The sequence below is a fragment of the Giraffa tippelskirchi genome, chromosome 4, assembly GCF_054371585.1.
Source record: "Giraffa tippelskirchi isolate mGirTip1 chromosome 4, T2T-mGirTip1v1.2.pri, whole genome shotgun sequence".
Classification (NCBI taxonomy): domain Eukaryota; kingdom Metazoa; phylum Chordata; class Mammalia; order Artiodactyla; family Giraffidae; genus Giraffa; species Giraffa tippelskirchi.
In genome coordinates this window covers 162,450,783-162,469,075 of record NC_137278.1, presented here as the reverse complement: position 1 = coordinate 162,469,075, position 18,293 = coordinate 162,450,783, and the positions used below count along the sequence as shown (strand labels likewise).

The following is an 18,293-nucleotide window of genomic DNA, read 5'->3' as shown; positions in this document are numbered from 1 at the left end:
ATATATAATAGTGTGTATATGTTAGTCTCATCCTTCTAATTTATCCCTCGCTCACTCTTTCTCCTTTGATAACCATAAGTTTGTTTTTTATGCCTATGAGTCTGTTTGTTTTGGACATAAATTCATTTGTATCTTTCTTTAAGATTTCACATATAAGCAATATCATATGATATTTGTCTTTCTTTGGCATAGTTTATATAAGCTCTAGGTCCAACCATGTTGTTGCAAATGGTATTATTTCATTCTTTTCATGGTTGAGTAATATTTGATTGTATATATTACATCTTTTTTTCATCCATTCCTCTGTTGATGGACATTTAGTTTGCTTCCTTGTCTTGGCTACTGTAAATAGTGCTGCAGTGAACACTGGGGTGCAGATATCTTTTAGAATTATGGTTTTCCCTGGGTATATGCCCAGGAGGGGGACTGCAGGATCATAAGGTAACTCTATTTTTAGTTTCTTAAGGAACCTCTATACTGTTCTCTGTAGTGGCCATGCCAATTTACATTCCAACCAACAGTATGTGTTATTTGTGGACATTTTGATGACGACTTTGGAAAACTCAGCAGTGGCCACAGGACTGGAAAAGGTCAGTTTTCATTCCAATCCCAAAGAAAGGCAATGCCAAAGAATGCTCAAATTATCGCACAGTTGCACTCATCTCACATGCTAGTAAAGTAATGCTCAAAACTCTCCAAGCCAGGATTCAGCAATACGTGAACCATGAACTTCCAGATGTGCAAGCTGGTTTTAGAAAAGGCAGAGGAACCAGACATCAAATTGCCAATATCCGCTGGATCATCAAAAAAGCAAGAGAGTTCCAGAAAAACATCTATTTCTGCTTTATTGACTATGCCAAAGCCTTTGACTGTGTGGATCACAATAAACTGGAAAATTCTGAAAGAGATGGGAATACCAGACCACCTGACCTGCCTCTTGAGAAACCTGTATGCACGTCAGGAAGCAACAGTTAGAACTGGACATGGAACAACAGACTGGTTCCAAATAGGAAAAGGAGTACATCAAGGCTATATATTGTCAGCCTGCTTGTTTAACTTATATGCAGAGTACATCATGAGAAACGCTGGGCTGGAGGAAGCACAAGCTGGAATCAAGACTGCCGGGAGAAAAATCAATACCCTCAGATATGCAGATGACACCACCCTTATGGCAGAAAGTGAAGAAGAACTAAAGAGCCTCTTGATGAAAGTGAAAGAGGAGAGGGAAAAAGTTGGCTTAAAGCTCCACATTCAGAAAACTAAGATCATGGCATCCAGTCCCATCACTTCATGGCAAATAGATGGGGAAACAGTGGCTGACTTTATTTTTCTGGGCTCCAGAATCACTGCAGATGGTGATTGCAGCCATGAAATTAAAAGACGCTTACTCCTTGGAAGGAAAGTTATGACCAACCTAGACAGCATATTAAAAAGCAGAGACGCTACTTTGTCAACAAAGGTCCGTCTAGTCAAGGCTATGGTTTTTCCAGTGGTCATGTATGGATGTGAGACTTGGACTATAAAGAAAGCTGAGTGCTGAAGAATTGATGCTTTTGAACTGTGGTGTTGGAGAAGACTCTTGAGAGTCCCTTGGACTGCGAGGAGATCCAATCAATCCATCCTAAAGGAGATTAGTCCTGGGTGTTCACTGGACGGACTGATGTTGAAGCTGAAACTCCAATACTTTGGCCACCTGATGCGAAGAGCTGACTCATTTGAAAAGACCCTGATGCTGGGAAAGATTGAGGGCAGGAGGAGAAGGGGACGACAAAGGATGAGATGGTTGGATGGCATCACCAAGTCAATGGACATGGGTTTGGGTGGACTCCGGGAGTTGTTGATGGACAGGGAGGCCTGGCGTGCTGTGGTTCATGGGGTTGCAAAGAGTCGGACACGACTGAGTGACTGAACTGAACTGATGATGACCGTTCTGACCAGTGTGAGGCAATACCTCCTTTTAGTTTTGATTTGCATTTCTCTAATAATGAGTAATGCTGAGCATTTTTTCATGTGCCTTTTGCCTTCTATATCTCTTCTTTGGAGAAATGTCTGTTTCTTCTGTCCATTTTTTTGATTGTTTTTTTTGTGTGTGTGTTTGCTCTAGCATTGTATAAGCTGTTTGTATATTTTGGATATTAAACCCAAGTCAGTAGCATCATTTACAAATATTTTCTCACATTCTGTAGGCCGTCTTTTCATTTTGTTGATGGTCTCCTTTGCTGTACAAAAGCTTTTAAGTTTAATTAGGTCCTATTTGTTTATTTTTGTTTTTATTTCCATTACTTTAGAAGATGGATCCAAAAAGATATTGTGGTGATTTACGTTAAAGAGAGTCCTGGTCTCATATTATATTAGACTATCATATTTCCCTCTACAAATTTTATAGTAAGCAGTCTTAGATTTAGGTCTTTAATCTATTTTGAGTTTATTTTTGTATATGGTGTTAAAGAATGTTCTAATTTCATTCTTTTACATGTAGCTTTTCAGTTTTCCCAGCACTACTTATAGAAGAGACTGTCTTTTCTCCATTGTGCATTTTTGCCACCTTTGTTGTAGATTAATTGAGTACAAATATGTGGGTTTATTTTTAGGCTATTCTATCTCATCTATCTATATTTCTATTTTTGTGCCAGTACCATATTCTTTTGATTACTCTTGCTTTGTAATATAGTCTAAAATCAAGGAGCCTGATTCCTGCAGCTCTGTTTTTCTTAAGGTTGCTATTGCTATTTAGGGTCTTTTGTGTTTGCATATAAATTAACATTTTTTTGTTCTAGCTGTGTGAAAAATGTCATTGGTAATTTGATAGAGATTTCATTGAATCTGTAGATTGCTTTGAGTCATTAAGGAAAAAAATTAAGGAAACAATCCCATTTATTATTGCATCAAAAAGTATAAAATACCTTGGAATAAACCTACCTAATGAGGCAAAAGACCTGTACTCCAAAAACTATAAGATACTTATGAAAGAAGTCAAAAATGACACCAAGAGATGGGAAGACATACCATGTTCTTGGATTGGAAGAATCAGTGCTGTTAAAATGACTATACTACCTAAGGCATCTTAGCAATTTTCAAATATATAATACAGTATTATTAACTATAGTCATCATACTGTGTATTACATCCCAAGAATTAACTTACTTTATAGTGCATTTTGCCTGTGCTACCCCAAGCCTTTGGTAGCTATCAGTCTGATCTCTGAATCTGTGAGTTCAGATTTTATTTAGATTCTATACATAAGTGAGATTATATGATATGTCTTTTTCTGTCTAACATATTTCACTTTAGCATCAGTTCAGACAGTTCAGTCGCTCAGTTGTGTCCGACTCTTTGTGACCCCATGAACTGCAGTACGCCAGGACTCCCTGTCCATCACTAACTCCCTAAGTCCACCCAAACCCATGTCCATTGAGTCAGTGGTGCCATCCAGCCATCTCATCCTCTGTCGTCCCCTTCTCCTCCTGCCCTCAATCTTTCCCAGCATCAGGGTCTTTTCAAATGAGTCAGCTCTCCACAGCAGGTGGCCAAAGTACTGGAGTTTCAGCTTCAACATCAGTCCTTCCAATGAACACCCAGGACTAATCTCCTTTAGGATGGATTAATTGGATCTCCTTGCAGTCCAAGGGACTCTCAAGAGTCTTCTCTAACACCACAGTTCAAAAGCATCAATTCTTCGGCACTCAGCTTTCTTTATAGTCCAACTCTCACATCCATACATGACTACTGGAAAAACCATTGCCTTGACTAGATGGACCTTTGTTGGCAAAGTAGCGTCTCTGCTTTTTAACATGCTGTCTAGGTTGGTCATAACTTTCCTTCCAAGGAGTAAGCGTCTTTTAATTTCATGGCTGCAATCACCATCAGCAGTGATTTTGGAGCCCAGAAAAATAAAGTCTGACACTGTTCCCACTATTTCCCCATCTATCTCCCATGAAGTGATGCGACCAGATGCCATGATCTTAGTTTTCTGAATGTGGAGCTTTAAGCCAACTTTTTCACTCTCCTCTTTCACTTTCATCAAGAGGCTCTTTAGTTCTTCTTCACTTTCTGCCATAAGGGTGGTGTCATCTGCATATCTGAGGTTAATGATATTTCTCCTGGCAGTCTTGATTCCAGCTTATGCTTCCTCCATCCATGCTGTCACAATAGGATTTCCTCCTATTTTATGTTTGAATAATATTCCATTGTATAAACACACCACATTTTCTTTATACATGTATCAGTCAGTAGGCACTTAGATTGTTTCTAAGTCTATGTCTTGGCTATTGTAAATAATGCTACAGTTAATATGGGGGTGCAGACTATTTTTTGAGTTAGGGATTTGTTTCCGTTAGATAAATACCCAGTAATGGAATTGCTGAATCACATGGTAGTTCAATTTTTTACTTTTTGAGGAACCTCCATACTAATGCCGTGTGTGTGTTAGCCGCTCAGTCGTGTCTGACTCTTTGCGACCCCATGGACTATATAGTCTGCCAGGTTCCTCTGTCCATGGAATTCTCCAGGCAAGAATACTGGAGTCGGTTGCCATTTCCTTCTCCAATACTAATGCCATAGTGGCTGCCTCTATTTACATTCACACCACCAGTGCATGGGGCTTCCCTTTTCCTCACATCCTTGCCAACATTTGTTATTCTTTGGCTTTTTTGATAATAGCCATTCTAACAGGTGTGAAGTGCTGCTTCATTGTGTTTTGACTCGCATTTCCTTGATGATTAGTGACACTGAGTATCTTTTTATGTACCTCTTGACTTATCTTTATGCCTTCTTTGGAAAATGTCTGTTCAGATCCTTTGCCCATTTTAAAATAACATTTCCCCCTGCCATTGAATTATATGAGTTCTCTATATATTTAGGATATTAACCCCTAATCAGAAAAACTATTTGCAAGTATTTTCTCCTGTTCAGTAGATGGCCTTTTCATTTTGTTGATGATTTCCTTTGCTGTGCAGGTTGATATACTCCCACTTTATATTTTTGCTTTTGTTGCTTTGTTTTTGGTGTCAGATTTAAGACATCATCACCAAAATTGGTGTCAAGTTGCTTACTGCCTATGTTTTCTTCTAGAACTTTAATGGTTCCAAGTCTTAAAATCTTTAATCAATTTTGAGTTAAATTTTATGTATGGTGTAAGACAGTGGTCCAGTTTCATTTTCTGCATGAGGCTGTCTTGATTTCCCAGCACCAGAAAGGAAGAAGCTATCCTTTCTCCACTGTATATTCTTCACTCCTTTGTCATAAATTGGCTATATTTGTGTGGGTTTATTTCTGGGCTCTTGATTCTGTTCTGATCTATGTGTCTGTTTTTATGTCAGCTAGTAGTACTAATTGCTGTTACTGTGACTGTTTTGATTATTATTTCTTTGTAATATAATTTGAAATAAGGAAGAGAAATGTAATATTTTGAAATAAGGAAGAGAGATGTTTCCAGCCTTTTCTTCTTTCTTAAGGTTACTTTGGGTATTCTGGGTCTTTTGTTCAGTTCAGTTCAGTCGCTCAGTCGTGTCCGACTCTTTGTGACCCCAAGAACTGCAGCACGCCAGGCCTCCCTGTCCACACAAATTTTAAGATTATTCTATTCCTCTAAAAATGCCATTGGGGTTTTGATAAGGATTGTACTGAATCTGTATATTGCTTTGGGTAGCATGGACATTTTAACAATATTAACTCCTATAATCCATAAGTTCAGTTCAGTTCAGTCGCTCAGTTGTGTCCGACTCTCTGCGACCCCACGAATTGCAGCACGCCAGGCCTCTCTGTCCATCACCAACTCTCGGAGTCTACCCAAACCCATGTCCATCGAGTCGGTGATGCCATCCAACCACCTCATCCTCTGTCGTCCCCTTCTCCTGCCCCCAATCCTTCCCAGCATTAGGGTCTTTTCCAATGAGTCAACTCTTCGCATGAGGTGCCAAAGTATTGGAGTTTCAGCTTCAACATCAGTCCTTCCAATGAACACCCATGATTGATCTCTTTTAGGATGGATTGATTGGATCTCCTTGCAGTCCAAGGGACTCTCAAGAGTCTTCTCTAACACCACAGTTCAAAAGTATCAATTCTGCGGCACTCAGCTTTCTTCACCATCCAACTCTCACATCCATACATGACCACTGGAAAAACCATAGCCTTGCCTAGATAGACCTTTGTTGGCAAAGTAATGTCTCTGATTTTAAATATGCTATCTAGGTTGGTCATAACCTTCCTTCCAAGGAGTAAGCGTCTTTTAATTTCATGGCTGCAATCACCATCAGCAGTGATTTTGGAGCCCCCAAAAATAAAGTCTGACACTGTTTCCACTGTTTCCCCATCTATTTCCCATGAAGTGATGGGACCAGATGCCATGATCTTAGTTTTCTGAATGTTGAGCTTTAAGCCAACTTTTTCACTCTCCTCTTTCACTTTCAGACTTCCCTGGTGGCTCAGAGGTTAAAGCGTCTGCCTCCAATGCGGGAGACCTGGGTTCGATCCCTGGGTCGGGAATATCCCCTGGAGAAGGAAATGGCAAACCACTCCAGTATCCTTGGCTGGAGAATCCCATGGATGGAGGAGCCTGGTAGGCTACAGTCCACGGGGTCGCAAAGAGTCGGACATGACTGAGCGACTTCCCTTTCCTTTCCTTTCCTTTCACTTTCATCAAGAGGCTCTTTAGTTCTTCTTCACTTTCTGCCATAAGGGTGGTGTCATCCGCATATCTGAGGTTATTGATATTTCTCCCGGCAATCTTGATTCCAGCTTGTGTTTCTTCCAGCCCAGCGTTTCTCATGATGTACTCTGCATATAAGTTAAATAAGCAGGGTGACAATATACAGCCTTGACGTACTCCTTTTCCTATTTGGAACCAGTCTGTTGTTCCATGTCCAGTTCTAACTGTTGCTTCCTGACCTGCATACAGGTTTCTCAAGAGACACGTCAGATGGTCTGGTATTTCCATCTCTTTCAGAATTTTCCACAGTTTATTGTGATCCACACAGTCAGGCTTTGGCATAGTCAATAAAGCATAAATAGATGTTTTTCTGGAACTCTCTTGCTTTTTCGATGATCCAGTGGATATTGGCAATTTGATCTCTGGTTCCTCTGCCTTTTCTAAAACTAGCTTGAACATCTGGAAGTTCACGGTTCACGTATTGCTGAAGCCTGGCTTGGAGAATTTTGAGCATTACTTTACTAGCATGTGAGATGAGTGCAATTGTGCGATGGGTTGAGCATTCTTTGGCATTGCCTTTCTTTGGGATTGGAATGAAAACTGACCTTTTCCAGTCCTGTGGCCACTGCTGAGTTTTCCAAATTTGCTGGCATATCGAGTGCAGCACTTTCACAGCATCACCTTTGAGGATTTGAAATAGCTCAACTGGAATTCCATCACCTCCACTAGCTTTGTTTGTAGTGATGCTTTCTAAGGCCCAGTTGACTTCACATTCCAGGATGTCTGGCTCTAGGTGAGTGATCACACCATCGTGATTATCTGGGTCGTGAAGATCTTTTTCGTACAGTTCTTCTGTGTATTCTTGCCAGCTCTTCTTAATATCTTCTGCTTCTGTTAGGTCCATATCATTTCTGTACTTTATCGAGTCTATCTTTGCATAAAATGTTCCTTTGGTATCTCTAATTTTCTTGAAGAGATCTCTAGTCTTTCCCAATCTGCTGTTTTCCTCTATTTCTTTGCATTGATTGCTGAGGAAGGCTTTCTTATCTCTCTTTGCTATTCTTTGGAACTCTGCATTCAGATGGGAATATCTTTCCTTTTCTCCTTTGCTTTTCACTTGTCTTCTCTTCCCAGCTATCTGTAAGGCCTCCTCAGACAGCCATTTTGCTTTTTTGCATTTCTTTTCCATGGGGATGGTCTTGGTCCCTGTCTCCTATACAGTGTCACAAACCTCTGTCCATATAATCCATAAGTATGAAGCATTTTTAAAAAAAATTTGTGTTTTCAGTTTATTCTATCAGTGTCTTACAGTTTTCAGGGTACAGGTCTTTTATTTCCTTGGTTAAATTTATTCCTAGACATTATTTTTGATGCAACTGTAAATGGGATTGTTTTCTTAATTTCTATTTCTGACAACTTGTTGTTAGTGTATAGAATTATTTGTATACTGAATTTATATCATGCAACTTTACTGAATTTATTAGTTCAAAACAGTGTTTTGATTTTCTATATAGAATATCATGTCATCTCCAAATAGTGACCATTTTATCTTTTCCTTCTTGATTTGGATGCTTTTTATTTCTTTCCTTTTTTAGCCTAGGACTTCCAATACTAGGTTGCAAAAAAAGCGGTGAGAGCCTCCTTGTTTTGTTGCTGATTTCAGAGGAAAAGCTTTCATTTCAGCTTCTCACCTTTGAGTGTGACATTAGCTATGGGTTTGTCATATATGGCCATGATTATGTTGAAGTGCATGCAGTCACTCTATAACCACTTTGTTGAGAGTTTTTTTTTTTTAATCATAATTGATGTTAAATTTTGTCAAATTTTTTTCTGCATCTATTGAGATGATTGATTTTTATCCTTTATTTTGTCAATGTGGTATATCACATTGATTTGCATATGTTGAGCCATCCTTGCAATCCTAGGATAAATCCCACTTGATTATGGTGTATGAGCCTTTTAATTTATTGTTGAATTTGGTTTGCTAATATTTTGTTGAGAATTTCTGCATTTATATTTATCGGTAACATTGGCCTGTAATTTCTTGCAGTGTCTTATTTGTGTCTTGTGGTGCCCTTGTCCCAGTAATGCTGGCAACATAAAATGACTTTGGAAGCATTCCCTCCTCTGCTGTTTTTTGAAAGAGTTTGAGAAAAATTGGTATTAATAGAATATTAGTAGAATTTGACTAATAGTAGAATTTATCTTACTATTTAGAAGAATTCATAGTGAAGCCATCTGCTTCTGGACTTGTGTTTGTTGGGAGGTTTTTGATTACTGATTCACTCTCTTTATTAGTACTCAGTTCAGATTTTCTTTCTTCCTGGTTCAGTCTTGGTAGGTTGTATGTTTCTAGGAATTTTTCCATCTTTTCTAGGTTGTCAAATTTGTTGGCATATAATTGTTCCTAATAGTCTCTTAGGATCATTAGTATTTCTATGGTATCAGTTGTAATATCTCTTCTTGATTTCTGGTTTTATTTGAGTCCTCTTTGTTTTTTGGTGAGTCTAGTTAAAGATTTGTTGAGTTTGTTCATTGTTAAAAGAATCAGCTCTTAGTTTCACCTTTTTAGTTTTATTTCCACTCCGAACTTTATTTCCTTCCTTCTATTAACTTTGGACTTTGTTCTCGTTCCTTGAGATGTAAATTTATGCTGTTTGAGACCTTTCTTGTTTCCTAAGGTAGGCATTTACTACTGTCACCTTGCCTCTTAGAACTTCATTTGCTGCATCCTGTGTTTTGGAATGTTGTATTTTTCATTTTCAAATGTCTCAAGGTAATTTTTGATTTCTCTTTTGATTGCTTTGAACCATTGGTTGTTCTGTAGCATGTTGTTTAGTTTCCATATATTTGTAAAGTTTCCAGTTTTCTTTCTGTAATTGATTTGTTGCTTCATTTCATACCATTATGGTCAGAAAAGATGCTTGATATGATTTCAGTCTTCTAAATTTATTGAGACTTGTGACATAACATGATATATCCTGGAGAATGTTCCATGTGCACTTGAGAAGATGTAAATTCTCTTGCTTTTGATGGAATTTTCTGTGCTTATCTCTTAAGTCCTTTTGTCTAAAGTCCTTTAAGACCAATGTTTATTGATTTTTTTTGTGTGTTGACTTGTTTGGATGATCTACTGTGGTATAAAAGTCCTCTAGTATTATTGTACTGCTGTTCATTTCTTCCTTTAGGTATGTCTATATTTGTTTTATATAGTTAGGTGCTCCTGTGTTGGGAAATATATTCCCTTGTTGGGTTGATCCCTTTATCATTATGTAATGATCTTCTTTTGTTGTTATTTTGTTTTAAAGTCTATTTTGTCTGATGTAATATAGATACTCCAGCTTTCATTAGATTTCCATTTTCACAAAATACATTTTTTCCATCCCTTCATGTTTGAGTTGTTTGTGTTTCTGCATCTGAAATGAGTCTTTTGTAGGCAGCATATAGATGTCTTACTTTTTTCTTCCATTCAGCCACTCTATGTCTTTTGACTGGAGAATTTAATTCACTTACATTGAAAATAGTTATTGATAGGTATGTACTTATTTCCATTTTGTTTCTTCTTTTCTGGCTACTTTGTAGTTCTCTTTGTTCCTTTCCCTTTCTCTTGCTTTCTTCCTTTTGGGGTTGACTTTCTTCAGTGTTATGATTAAAGTCTACTGTCTTTTGTGTTGTACTATAGGTTTCTGCTTTGTGGTGAGCATAAGGCACACATATAACAGCTTGTATTTATAACAGTCTATTTTAAGTTGATTGGAACTTAAGTTTGAATGTTTTCTAAAGTGCTACATTTTTAGCATTCTAAAGCTCCCCTCACCATGTTTTATGTTTCTAAGGTGACAATTCACATTTTTATTATCTTGTGTATCCCTTAACTAATTATTGTAGTTATAGTCATTTTTTTGACTGTTTTCTTGTAACTTTCTTACTAACTTTATAACTGATTATTCCACTACGTTTTCTATATATTGACCTTTACAAGGGAGTTTTACAGTTTCGTGTGTTTTCTTGTCACTAATTACTGAGCTTTTGTTAGGGCTTCCAAAACTATATTGAACAAAAGTGGTGAGAGTGGACATCCTTGTCTGAGAGGAAAAGCTTTGAGTTTTTCACTGTTGAGTACGTTGTGTAACTTTGTCATCAGTTCAGTTCAGTCGCTCAGTAGTGTCTGATTCTTTGCGACCTCATGGACTGCAGCACAACAGGCTTCCCTGTCTCTCACCAACTCCCGGAACCTACTCAAATTCATGTCCATCATGTTGGTGATGCCATCCAACCATCTCATCCTCTGTCGTCCCCTTCTCCTTCCACCTTCAATCTTTCCCAGCATCAGGGTCTTTTCAAATGAGTCAGTTCTTCACGTCAGATGGCCAAAGTATTGGAGTTTCAGCTTCAACATCAGTCCTTCCAATGAACACTGAAGACTGATTTCCTTTAGGATGGACTGGTTTAATCTCCTTGCAGTCCAAGGGACTCTCAAGAGTCTTCTCCAACACCACAGTTCAAAAGCATCAATTCTTCGGCGCTGAACTTTCTTTATAGTCCAACTCTCACATCCATACATGACTACTGGAAAAACCATAGCTTTGACTAAATGGACCTTTGTCAATAAAGTAATGTCTCTGCTTTTTAATATGCTGTCTAGGTTGGTCATAGCTTCTCTTCCAAGGAGCAAGCATCTTTTAATTTCATGGCTACAGTCACCATCTGCAGTGATTTTGGAGTCCAAGAAAATAAAGTCTGTCACTGTTTCCATTATTTTCCCCATCTATTTGCCATGAAGTATGGGACCAGTTGGCATGATCTTAGTTTTCTGAGTGTTGAATTTTAAGCCAACTTTTTCACTCTCCTCTTTCACTTTCATCAAGAGACTCTTTAGTTCTTCTTCACTTTCTGCCATGAGGGTGGTGTCTTCTGCATATCTGAGGTTATTGATATTTCTCCTGGCAATCTTGATTCCATCTTGTGCTCCCTCCAGCCTGACATTTTGCATGATGTACTCTGCATATAAGTTAAACAAGCAAGGTGACATATACAGCCTTGACATACTCCTTTCTCAATTTGGAACCAGTCTGTTGTTCCATGTCCAGTTCTACCTGTTGCTTCTTGACCTGCATACATATTTCTCAGGAGGCAGGTCAGGTGGTCTGGTATTCCTATCTCTTGAAGAATTTTCCACAGTTTGTTGTGATCCACACAGTCAAAGGCTTTGGCGTAGTCAATAAAGCAGAAGTAGATGTTTTTCTGGAAGTCTCTCGCTTTTTCAGTGATCCAATGGATGTTGTCACTTTGATCTCCAGTTCCTCTGCCTTTTCCAAATCCAGCTTGAAACATCTGGAAGTTCTTGGTTCATGTAATGTTGAGCCTGGCTTGGAGAATTTTGAGCATTACTTTGCTAGTGTGTGAGATGAGTGCAACTGTGTGGTAGTTTGAACATTCTTTGGCATTGCCTTTCTTTGGGATTGGAATGAAATCTGACCTTTTCCAGTCCTGTGGCCACTGCTGAGTTTTCCAGATTTGCTAGAATATTGAGTGCAGCACTTTCACAGCATCATCTTGTAGGATTTGAAATAGCTCAGATGTAATTCCATCACCTCCATTAGCTTTGTTCGTAGTGATGCTTCCTAAGGGCCACTTGACTTCGCATTCCACGATATCAGGCTCTAGGTGAGTGATCACACCATTGTGGTTATCTGGGTCGTGAAGATCTTTTTTGTATAGTTCTTCTGTGTCATATATGGCCTTTTTTTATGTTGAGGTATGTCCCCTCTGGGCCTTCCAGGTGGCGCTAGTGGTAAAGAACATGCCTGCCAATGCAGGAGATGTAATAGACATGGGTTTGATCCCTGGGTTCCCCTGGAGGGGGCATGGCAACACACATGTATGCATGTCTGCTCTATGCCCATTTTCTGGAGAGTTTTTTTTTTTTATCATAAATGGTGTTAAATTTTGTCAGAAGCTTTTTCTGAAACTATTGAGATGATCATATGGTTTTTATTCTTCAATATATGATGTTATATACCACACTGATTGATGTGCCAATATTGAAAAATCCCTGCATTTCTGGGATAAATTTCACTTGATCATAGTGTATGATCCTTTTAATGTATTGTTGGATTCAGTTTGCTAGTATTTTGTTTTAAGATTTTTGCATCTATGTTTATCAGTGGTATTGGCCTGTAATTTTCTTTTGTGGTATCTTTATCTGGTTTTTATACCAGGGTGATGATGGTTTCATAGAATGAGTTTGGAAGTGTTCTTTCCTCTCCAATTTTTTGGAACAGTTTCAGAAGGATAGTGTTAACCCTTCTCTAAGTATTTGATAGAATTCGCCTGTGAAGCAGTCTGGCCCCAGACTTTGGTTTGTTCAGTTCAGTTCAGTCTCTCAGTCATCTCCAACTCTTTGTGACCCCATGAACTGCAGCACACCAGGCTTCCCTGTCCATCACCAACTCCTGGAGCTTGCTCAAACTCATTTGGTTTGTTGGGAGTTTTTAAATCACAGTTTCCATTTCATTGCTTGTGATTGATATGTTCGTATTTTCTATTTTCTCCTGGTTTAGTCTTGGGAGATTTTAGTTTCTAAGAATTTATCCATTTCTTCTAGGTTGTCCATTTTATTGGCATATAGTTGCTTGTAGTAGTCTCTTCTGATCCTTTGTATTTCTGTGGTGTCCATCATAACTTCTCCTTTTTCATTTCTTATTTTATTCAAGCCCTCTCCTTTTTTTTCTTGCTGAGTCTGGTTAAAGATTTATCAATTTTGTTTGCCTTTTCAAAGAATCAGCTTTTAGTTTCATTGATCTTTTCTATTACTTTGTCTCTATTTCATTTATTTCTGCTCTGATCTTTATTTCTTTCCTTCTACTAACCTTGGGAATTTGTTCGTTCTTCTTTCTGTAGTTGCTCTAGGTGTAAGATTAGGGTGTTTGAGATTCTTGTTTCCTGAGGTAAGACTGCATTGCTATAACTTCCTTCTTAGAACTGCTTTTGCTGCATCCCATAGGTTTTGGATCATCATGCTTTTGTTTTCATTTGTCTCTATTTTTTCAATTTTTTATTTGATTTCTTCAGTAATCCATTGGTTGTATAAGAGCATATTGTTTAACCTCCACGTGTTTGTGGTTTTTTAGTTTTTTTTCTTATAGCTGATAGATAATCTCATAACATAATCAGAGAAGATGGTTGATATGATTTCAGTTTTCTCAAATTTACTAAGGCTTGCCTTGTGGCCCAGCATGTGGTCAAACTGGAGAATGCTCCGTGTGCACTTGAGAATGTGTGTTCTGCTGCTTTTCGATGGAATGCTCTATAAATAAGTCTATCTGGTCTAATTTGTCATTTAAGGCCTGTGTTTCCTTAGATTTTTTGTATGGATGATCTGTCCATTGATGAAAGTGGGGTATTAAAGTCTCCCATTATTATTGTGTTACTGCTGATTTCTCCTTTTATGGCTGTTAGTATTTGCCTTATACATTGAGGTGCTCCTTTGTTGAGTGCATATGTACTTACAGTTGTTATATTTTCTTCTTGGATTGATCTCTTGATCATTATGTAGCTGCTTTTGTCTCCTGTAACAGTCTTTAAAGTCCATTTTGTCTGATATGAGTAGTGCTACTCCAACTTTCCTTTGACTTCCATTTGCATGCAATACCTTTTTACATCCTCTTTCAGTTTGTATGTGTCCCTAGATCTGAAGTCGGTCTTGTGTGTGTGTGTGTGTGCATGTGCAGTCGTGTCTGGCTCTCTGCAACCCTGTGGACTATAGCCTGTCAGGCTCCTCTGTTCATCGGATTTCCCAGGCAAGGATACTGGAGTGGGTTGCCATTTCCTTCTCCAGGGGATCTTCCTAACCCAAGGACTGAACCTGCATCTCTTGTGTCTCCTGTGTTTGCAGGTGGGTTCTTTATCAACTGAGCCACCTGGCAGACAGCATATATATGGGCCTTGTTTTCTGTATCCATTTATCCAGCCTGCATCTTTTGATTGCAGTATTTAATCTGTTTCTATTTCAGGTAATTATCAATATGTATGTTCTTATTGCCATTTTGTTAATTGTTTTGGATTTATTTTGTAATCCATTTTTATTCCCTTCCTCTTTTGTTCTCCTGTGATTTGATGACTATCTTTAGAGTTGTGTTTGGATTCCTTTTTCTTTATTTGTGTGTATCTATTGTAGGTTTTCAGTTTGTGGTTCCCATGAGGTTTTGATATAGCAGTCTATATATGTACACACACATACATATAAAAGATTAAGTTGCTGGTTTCTTAATTTCACATGCATTTGTGCTCACCTTTTCTCAAGATTGCTGGTTTTGATATCATATTTGTGTATGGGATGATTTCCTACCTTCATAATTTTGTCTCTAGTTGTGGCCTTTTCTTTTTCACCTAGAGAAGTTCCTATAGCATTTGTTGCAATCTGGTGGTGCTGAATTCTCTTAGCTTTGGCTTGTCTGTAAAGCTTTTGATTTCTCTGTTAAATCTGAATGACAGTCTTGCTAAGTAGAGTATTCTTGGTTGTAGGTTCTTCCCTTTCATCACTGTAAATACATTGTGCCACTTTCTTCTGGCCTGCAGAGTTTCTGCTGAAAAATCATCTTTTAACCTTATGGGAATTCCCTTGTATGTTATTTGATGTTTTTCCCTCATGGCTTTTAGTATCTCCTTTGTCTTTAATTTTTGTCAAATTGATTACTATATGTCTTGGTATGTTCCTCCCTGGGTTTATCCCATAAGGAACTCTCTGCATTTCTGGGTCTTGAGTGACTCCTTTCCCATGTAAGGGAAGTTTTCAGCTATTATCTCTTCAAATATCTTCTCAGGTCCTTTCTCTTTCTTGGACCCCTGTTATACAAATGTTGGCACAATTAATGTTATTCCAGAGGTCTCTTAGACTGTCCTCATTTCTCTTCATTCTTTTTTTATTCTATTCCATGACAGTGATTCCCACCATCCTGTCTTCCAGCTCATTTATGCCTGTTATCCTGCTATTGATTTCTTCTAGTGGATTTTTTATTTCAGTTATTGTACTGTTCACCTCTGTTTGTTCTTTAGTTCTAGGTCTTTGTTAAACATTTATCTTCTTGATCTATGCCTCCATTCTTTTTCCAAGCTCTTGGATCATCTTTACTGTCATTATTCTGAATTCTTTTCAGGATAGATGGCCTGTCTCCACTCCGTTTAGTTGTCTTTCTGTGGCTTTATCTTGTTCCTTCATTTGGGACATATTCCTTGGCTGTCTTATTTTGTCTAAATTTCTGTGATTGTGGTTTCCATTCTGAAGGCTGCAGGGTTGTAATTCTTCCTCTGCTGTCTTCACCTTGGTGGATGAGACTGGTCTAAGAGGCTTGTTCATGCTTCTTGGTGAGAGGGATTTATTCCTGCCCACTGGTGGGTGGTGTTGGGTCTTGTCACTCTGGGCAGGACCATATCAAGAGGTGTGTTTATCAGGCAGCTGTGTGCTCAGGAAGACTTTAAGCAGCCTTTCTGCTGATGAGTGGGGCTGTATTCCCACTTGGTTGGTTGTTTGGCCTGAAGTGTCCTGGCCTGCCAGCTGTTAGGTGAGGTCAGGTCTTGGTGAGAAAATGATGGCCTCCAGGAAGGCTGATGCTAATGAGTACTCCTTAGAACTACATTGACTGTGTTTCTGTCCCTGTAGTGAGTCACAGTTGCCCCCTGCCTGTGTAGAAGACCCTCTAATACTAGCAGGTAGGTCTGGCCCAGGCTCTTATGAGGTTACTGTTTATTTCCCTGGGTTCTGGTGCACACAAGACCCTGTGTGTGCCCTCTAAGAGTGGGAGTTTCTGTTTTCCCCAGACCTGTGGAATTCCTGTGATCAAACCCTGTTGGCCTTCAGAGCCAGATTTTCTGGGGCTCTGCCTGCCATTGCAGGGGACCCTGACATGGGGCTTAGAACTTTCACTCCTGTGGGAGAATTTTTGTGGTATAATTCTTTTCCAGTTTGTGGGTCACCCACTTGGTGGTGGCTGTGATTTGATTTTATCATGATTGCACCCTTCCTACTATTCTATTGTGGCTTCTTCTTTATTTTTGGGTGTAGAATATCTATTTTTGTAGGTTTCAGTAGTTATTAGTTGATGGTTGTTCAGCAGTTATTTGTGATTTTGGTGTTTTTGTAAAAGGAGGTGAGTTCACGTCCTTCTACTCTTATCATTTAGTCTCTGTCTTAAGCAGCAATGTTTGGAAAGGAATCTTTTTTTATGCAGTAGGTCCCAACAGTGGGCTTAAAATATTCAGAAAGCCATGTTGTAAACAGATTTTCTGTGATTCAGGCTTTATCGGTCCATTTATAGAACACTTGCAGAGTAGACTTAGCATAATTCTTAAGGGCCCTAGGACTTTCAGAATGGTAAATGAGCACTGGCTTCAAATTCAAGTCTCCAGCTTCATTAACTCTTTAATGAGAGAGTCAGCCTGTCCTTTGAAGTTTGAAGTCAGGCATTAACTTCTCCTCTCAAGCTATGAAAGTTCTAGATGATGTCTTCTTCCAATAGAAGGCTGTTTCATCTGTCTTTAAAATCTGTTGTTTAGTGTAGTTACCTTCATTAAATATTTTAGATAGATCTTCTGGATAAATAACTGCAGCTTCTACATTAGCACTTGCATGTTATAGGGATAGCTTCTTTCCTTAAACTCATGAACCAACCTCTGCTAGCTTCAGACTTTTCTGTAGCTTCCTCATCTATCTCAGATATCACAGAATTGAAAGAGTGAGGGTCTCTCCCTGGATTATGCGTTGGCTTAAGGAAATGTTGTTGCTGGTTTGATCTTTTGTACAGATCACTAAAACTTTTTTCAGATCATTAGTAAGGCTGTTTTACTGGAGTAGCACTTTAAATTCCCTCCAAGAACTTTTCCTTTGCATTTATATCCTGGCAAACTGTTTGGTTTAAGATGCCTAACTTTGGGCTTATCTCTGCTTTCAACATGCCTTCCTCACTAAGCTTAGTCATTTCTTGCTTTTAATTTTAATTTCTAGCTTTTAATTTAAAGTGAGAGATGTGTGGCTTTCCTTCCTGTTGAACACTTATAGGCTACTGAAAGGTTATTAAATGGCTTAATTTCAATATTTTTGTGTCAGAGAAGAGGGGAGCCCAAGGGGAGGGAGAGCAGGGAAAAAAAGAGTAATCAGAACACATATAACATTTATCAAGTAAATACACTGTCTTTCTTACATGGGCATGGTTTGTAGCACCCCAAAACAATTACAATAGTAACACCAAAGATCACTAATTATAGGTCTCCATAGCAAATATAATAATAAAAAATTTTGAAATATGGTGATAATTACCAAAACGTGCCAGACTCACAAAGTGATCAAATGCTATTGGAAAAACAGCACCAATGGACTTTCTCAACACAGGATTGCCACAAACCTTGTGAAGTGAAGTGAAAGTCATTCAGTCATGTCCAACTCTCTGTGACCCCATGGACTATACAGACCATGGAATTCTCCAGGTCAGAATACTGGAGTGGGTAGCCTTTCCCTTCTCCAGAGGATCTTCCCAACCCAGGGATTGAACCCAGGTCTCCCGCATTGCAGGCAGATTCTTTACCAACTGAGCTATTAGAGATGTCACAAACCTTAAACTTTTAAAAAATGCAGTATCTGTAAAGTGCACAA

At 38.6% G+C, this 18,293-nt stretch overlaps 1 protein-coding gene across 20 annotated transcripts in view; it reads right to left on the bottom strand.

Annotated features, from left to right (window-relative positions):
* The window catches only part of ANO4 (anoctamin 4), a 419,392-nt gene that overhangs the window by 13,369 nt on the left and 387,730 nt on the right, over nt 1-18,293 (bottom strand). The gene's annotated exons all lie outside the window — the stretch shown is intronic.